Source organism: Camarhynchus parvulus, chromosome 5 (assembly GCF_901933205.1).
Source record: "Camarhynchus parvulus chromosome 5, STF_HiC, whole genome shotgun sequence".
NCBI lineage: Eukaryota > Metazoa > Chordata > Aves > Passeriformes > Thraupidae > Camarhynchus > Camarhynchus parvulus.
Window position 1 is genome coordinate 57,711,773 of NC_044575.1, and position 7,171 is coordinate 57,718,943.

The following is a 7,171-nucleotide window of genomic DNA, read 5'->3' on the forward strand; positions in this document are numbered from 1 at the left end:
AGACTGAATCCCACTGCAATCCAATGGAAAAGATGTTTCTGGGAGATTCTGATGTCACCACCACTTCTGGAAACCTCAGTAATTATTGAGGATTTAATTGGACCTGAAAGAGAAGGGAAGTAACCCTCTACTAAATCTTTTAGAACCTATGTTCCAATGCAATGTGCTTCACAAAAATGACTCAGGATGACACATGTTGGATATTGCAATCCAAGCTCCAGTTCAGTTTATTAAGTCACATTTATAATGTTCTCAATTAAGAGAACTGCAGTTTAGGGAATACAACAGGTCACAGCAGGTCAGAGTACAGGCCTCTGTAGCAGAGCACTTGTCAAAGGCTCTTTTTATTTAGTAAAAATTAGTCAGCTTTTACATCCCCTTGGTGGAAAGTGGGCCCTTGTGCAAGGCACTGAGCTGACCTCTTCTTGCTGGAGTTAAACTTCTCAGCAGGCAGCAAGGACTCCTCGGGGGCAGTGACCCAGTGTCTTGTTTTCAGTCCTTTTGTTCAGCTCCCTTGATTTCTGCTTTTCACCTGAGAGGACCAGACAACTCAGACCTCGCTCTCCTCAGGACTGGCTGCTCCATGCCTTGAACCTCCAATTCTTCTCTGTGCTCAGCAAAAACCTTTGGGAAGGTGCAAGTGAGGTTGGGAGACTTTTTTAGACTGATATCAGCGTGCCATGAGGAAGTGCAGTGCTCAGTGCACAGATAATCAGAGAATCCTTCAGCTTGGAAAAGAAATTTCAGATCATCAAGTCCAGCTGATGCCAAAGACACCACTAACCCGTGTCCCCAAGTGCCACATCCACATGGCTTTTAAATCCCTCCCTCCTGTGCCAGTGCTTGACAACATTTTAGATGAAGAATGTTTTCATAATATCTGATGTAAGCCTCCCCTGGCACAACTTGAGGCTGTTTCCTCTTGTTCTATCACTCCTTACTCGCGAGAAGAGATCAACACTGATAGTAAGGGAGTGGATTTCGTGAGAAACAAAGCACATCAAAATCTCAAAGGCTGCCAGGACATCTCTCCCAGTTTGGAGTGCTGTTTTCAGGGAGCTGAGGGAAGCACTTGGCTGGGGGGTGACAGGTTAAGTGTGGTCTGTCTGCAGGCCAGACACTCTGAGGTGTAAACTGGGAGCGCTCCCAAGACGCCGAGTTACATCTTCTGGAGAGCTGCCCTGCTCCGTCAGCCTCCGCCGTGCCGGGGCCCCATCCTGGGAGCTCTGGAGCCAGTGGGAACAGATGGCACTCAGCACTTGGCAGCATTAGACCCCAAATCCCAGGTCCTGGGTCTTTTTTTTTTTTTTTGTCCAACCACCAAAAATTCTCTTTCAGTTCACAAGCGGCAAAGCAGCAGCAAAACCCAGGTGGAGCGAGACGCACCGGGCGAACCTGGTTTGCTGCTGGAATAAATCTGCAAAAGTAGCGAGTGTTTTTTTGCAATCCCTCCAGTGCACACAGCAGAAATAGTCCAAGTTTGAGGCTGGGGGACTTTTCAAGCTCGTTTCCCTGCTGTGGCACATAACGAAGAGACAAAAACCCCTTTCTGTAGCCTCCGCTGGCTGCGACATTTGTTGGTGTCTGTGGATCTTATTCAGAGCGCTTTGTGCAACACTCGTAGTAATGTAACTGTATTGTGGCAGGAGACTGGAGAGGGCAGCGGATCACTCGCTCGAAAACATGACCTTTTAATTTAAACAAAAGACTTGAAAAAATGAAAGTGGGTCTTAAATGCAGTTTAATCAGTCAGGCGAAAGATGTCTAATGAAGCTGCCAGACAGATTTGTAGCCAGACTGTCACTTTACCCATCATGTTTACAGCCTCCAGTGGTGAGATTAGGACTGGGTGAAGGCACAGTCTATCCAAATTTCCCCAGTCTGTTCCTCTACCCTGTCTGTTGAGTTTTGACAATTTGACAAATTATTTTGTTGTGTTGTCTCTAGACCTGGAGGAGATGAGCGTGTTGCTCCCATCTTCGAGTGCAGCTGAGCATTGCCTGATGGAGCAATGAGACACCCAATGCTACAAAATCAAGGTAAACCCTCTTAGACTTTCTGCTTTATGACATTTTCCTCCTAGGTGATATATGCTGAACCACCTGCCTCTTGAATAAGGACAGCTGAAAACTTTCGGAGCAATTTCTAAACATCTTGATTCCTTCTGCTGTGAATCAATGAGTTCTTTTTTCACCAGGATCTCAATTCCTTACTTAAAGCCACTGGGACAATGCAGTGATGAAGAGGGCAGCTGTGGAAACCTTTCAGCAGCTGTGGCTGCTTCAGAAGATGCCTACACCAAGAAGGGACTTGGTTTAATGACAACCTTTAAGTTAGAAACCTCCCCCAGAGTAAAATTCCCAGCTCTGTTACCATCATGGTGGCAGCGATCGCGCGTTTCTCGCCAGCACCAAATTGGTTCTGTCTTAGCGTCTCTGGATGCAGGGTTGTTATTCATTTTGCAGGGAATATTTGCTCCTTAAGAAGTTTTCTGTGGCTGCCCGTTGTAGAAGCCAACCTCTGTGTTTATCCACAGGCTAAGCAGGGCTCAGACACGCAGCGTCTGAGCTCCCCCGCACAGCCACGGCGGTGAACCCCGGCTGGAAGGGGAGGAATTGCCTCTCTGGAAGATGAGAGGGGATCCATTTTCCATGCTAGCTCTTTCCTGGGGGGCTTTGCCAGGAAGAGGAAAAAATACTCGCAGTTTTCTGTCTTTTCACACTTTTTTTAAAAAAAATAACATCAAAGTTATCACTCCTTCTTTCTCACCATAATCCCACAAATCCCAATGTATGTCTCCCAGTCCTTACATGCTAAAAGCACAAGAGTGTGTGTGTTTTGCAGCATTTAGGAGGGTGCTGGCTGTTTCCCCATTTGCATCCACACTGTGTCACTAAAAGAGCCAAGCCAGGAAAAGCAGTTCAAACTCAAACACTTCCTTATTTTTCTCAGGTATTTTAAAGCCAATTTTTATTTTAAAACCACTTACGTGACGTGACGTCTAATTCTGCTTCAGTGGAACGAGACAAGACAAGTGGACAAAAATTACTTTTCTTGTGAGTTGCTTTTTCATCCTTCTCCCTTTCCCTAAACATTTTTTTCCCCCCTAAGTTTCATGCTTAGCAAAAAACCCCTCTGTAATTGTCTTGTCATGATTGTAGCTTTTCCCATTCACCGCCACTTTACAGGGAAGCCCCGGGAGAAGAATTCTCAAAAATGAAATTTCATGCTTGCATGTGTTTCTGTGATCTGCAGAGTGTATGATCTCCGAGTGGAAAAACTTCTCTAAAAATAACTGGATTACCCTTGCTCCGACGCCATGTGAGCAGATCCCGCTGCCCGCCTGTGATCTCTGGGCCACCACAATTGGGGTGACAGGCATTGAGGACAGGCCCTGGCGGTGACACCCCCGCCCTCACCCCCCTGGGGACACGGGTTCGGGGGAGTGGGGCAGCCCCTCTCAGCACAGCACAAAGCCCTGACCTGTGGCAAGCAGGGAAATAGCGTTGTTACCTGGTTATTTGGGAACGCCTGCAGCGTTTCGCCTCAAAGGTTGTTTTTAGATTTATTTTCCTATCAGGTCTCCTCCATACAGGGTTTTTTTTTTGAGGGGATCAGTTTGTACAATGCAGCCTGGGCTGTGTGTGTCCAGTGGTGTGTGCAGGGCATCATCCCAACCCTCCCCATCCATCAGGAAGGCTCCCATGGAGCCCGAGGGCTGGGACCTGCCCCCTTTGGTTGTAAAACCCTTTCTTCTGCAGCGTCCAGCCCTGGTCTGGGGCCTGCAGGTGGTATTGCAGCCCAAGAAATAAATACTGATAGAGTCCAGAGATCCAAATATTCATCTTTCAAGACGTTTTTCTTCTTGTCTTACAACCCTTTTTCCTACACAAACACGCCCTTTGGCTTTCTTAGGATGGGAACTGCAGATGCCACAGCAATCAGCTTCCTCTTTCCCTGCTGCCCAGCGATTTCATGGCAGGTTTTCCTGCCTGGAAGTAGAAATGACTTTGTAAGTCCTTGCTCCTGTGATGCCACCCAGCAATGGCACCTGCCAGCTGGGCCAGCAGTGCCCACAGGACAAAAAGAGCGTGTCCCTCTCTGGCATGGCTGTATCCAGCCCTGACCCACATAAGTAACAGTCCCTCAAGGGCTACCTTGAAAAGGGATTAGGTGGGAGTGGGTGGGAAAAACCACAGAGCAGATGAGAGCAATAACACATTAGCAGGAGCAGGAAGGCTGGTCCGGTGACTGAACACCAGACTTGGACTCAGGAGATCAAGGTTTAATCCTCCATTCTTCCACAGATGTTGGCAAGTCACTTAATCTCTCTGTGCCTCAGTTCCCCATCTGGAAAAGGAAGATAATGGTGGTTCTTTTGTCTGCACTGTCTGTTTAGATTTCTAAGTTTTCCAAGGCCAGGGATGCTTCTTCAGGAGCCTATGGATGGCACCTACCTCTGCAGAGGGAATCACACTGCAGCCTTCCATGCTGGAAATGATAATTAATAACAGAACTATCAGTCCTTTAATCATCAGGGAACCCACGCTGGCTTGCAACAAAATTTGCAATTAGTGCACGATCAGACCTTTAACTGAAGTTGAATAAACACTTCATATGACATAATGAGCATATCCAGAAGATGTTTTGTGGGGTCTTGGGACTCCCTGTTTCTTCATCTTCAGGTGACCACAACTCTCATCCCCATCCTGAAATACCTGAGCCATTTTCAAGCTGGGTGTTAAGGCAGAAGATGTAGTGAGGGGATTTTAACTGACAAGAAATATCGACAACAGCTTTGCCTGTGGTCCTTCCTAACCCAGCCCATGGATTCAGAAGAAATCAGAGCAACTCCTGCTGTGGGGGTCAGCAATCCCCCTGCTTTGGAAGCCTTTGTTTCTCCGTCACCTGAAAAGTTTGGGCTGAATTTGTAAAATTATGGAGTCATAGAATGTCCTGAGCTGGAAGGGACCCACAAAAATCATTGAGTCCAACTCCTGGCCCTGTACAGGACACCCCAAGGATCACACAGTGTAACCTAGAACATTGAATTTAATGCTCTCAGGGTCACGTATATGTTATACTAACAATGATGTTGCTATTACTCTGTGGAACCTACCACAGCCAAAATCACCCAGGTAACTTTCAAGGAGAAAAAGCCCAAAGTAACTACTTCTAGAACTTTTCCGTTGCTGATGTGACATGAAAGAAAAATATTTTGAAGTCTGTTCACTCTGCTTTCCAGTGGGAGAGAATTGGTATCTGTCCTGATTATACTTAGCATCTACCAGAGTCTTCACTGAGGTTAAAAGGAAATTTCAGCAGGTAGGATTATCTCCAACAAGTGTTACATCCTGCCAAATTGTGTTTGGATTTTGTTAGACTTATTTACTTGTTCACAACACCCAGGGAAGCAAAGACTATTTTTCCTGTAAAGAATTTGGCTGTGTTTGAAGACATGGGAACTGTGTTTTTCAGGTGAATCAGACTCAGGTGGACTTTGACAAAATATTGATTTACTGGCTTTACCTCTCTCTTCTGCTGGATGTGCCATGGCTACTGCGAGCAGTGCTGAGCTGCAGGAATGCCTTTTGGTGGCAGGTTTAGTTAGGATTGTTCACTTGAAGTTTTTGGGATTAACAAGTTTATGGTTGTGTCTTGGCTCCAGCCTGGTCTCCAGAACTGTGGCATGTCCTGAAATTCCCTCTGTGTGTCCTCTCTCTCTCCATCTCCTCTGACTCAGTCCAAGGACCTCAGTGAAAATGAGTCCTGATGGTGATGCCCTCACTGATGGTTCCTCACACAAACCCCTTGATCAGCCCTCTGATCTTCCAACCATCTCCTATTTTTCCTGTGCTTGTCCCTTGTGCACATCCTTGCTTTCCAACTCTTCCCATCTTGCTGTTTAGTTCTGTATCCCAGTTTTATTGATGAGACATCAAGCTCTAAGTGAGGTCTGGGCCTCTCAGTCCTTTTCTTGTTGTCTCTGTGTGTTGTCTCTGCATCTTCATCTCCCTGATGAAGATCTTCTGTGCTCGTTTTATGCATCAAAGTTGGATGGTTCTCTCATATATTTGTTTTTAAGGAATGATCTGACTGGAGAACTGATGCCAAGCGTGTGCCTCTGCTGCACTTTTTACTTCCAAATCCTCTTTTGTTGAACAGGTGAGGAGCTCTGAGACTCCTGGAGTCACAGCAAATTCCTAATGAAGAGGGAAGAGTGGGGTAAGTGGAGACATTGCCTTTGCAGTGGGTTACATGTCCCCACAATGGAGCAAATGCCCTGGAGTGAATATTCTGTGTGTGCATGATAAGCCTTAACTAGCTCTGGTTATGTGCGTCTTGAAAAACATGGCAAGAAAATTACAGATTTCTTTTTTCTCTTTATTTTTAAATTCCAAGTGTCACTTTTTTTTAATTTATTTTTTCCTGTGACTAATTGCATTGAAATGTGGGTGAAAGAGGGTTTGGGGTTTACCAGCTGGTTAAAAATTATGAATAACTGAAAAAAAATTGTCTTTTTCCCTATTTCCGCTGAAAATTGTTTCTCATTTATTTGAGCAAAACCTCTGTCATGCCCCCTGTCCACAGCAGTCTGTGTTCTTGGCATCCTCCTTGTCCCATGGGGTACTATTTTTGGCATCTTCCAGATTCCTTGTGGTACTATATTCTCATCTCTGAGACAAAAGAACTGGGGGTTGTGGGGGTGCCAGGTGAAAATAAATCCTGGAAACATTTCTACTTTTCCCCCTGTAAATTTTCCATGAAGGAGGGAAATTTCTAAACAGCTGTAATTTACAGTGCTTTGCTGCACAAGGGGTTTTAAAACATCAGATCTATTAGTTCTAGTCAATATAGGCCAAGTTATTCTGAGAGATGAAAATTCTACCTAGATCTTAAATCTTTCCTGGCAGTGACAGATGCCAAAGCCTTTCTGGAAAAAAAAATACAATTGTTTTGTCAAAGCTCACTTTATAAATACCTTTTGCTGGAATGATGATGCTTTGTTTGAAACACACTGCAGAAAACTGACAGTGGGGATGGAAAACGCTGACCTAGTTTTATCCAGAACAAAAGCAGGATTTATTTTTTTTGTACAATTTTTCCTCTTTTTCTTTTTTTTTTTCTTTTTCTTTTTCTTTCCTTGTAAGAAAAGAGAGTTCAATAAATG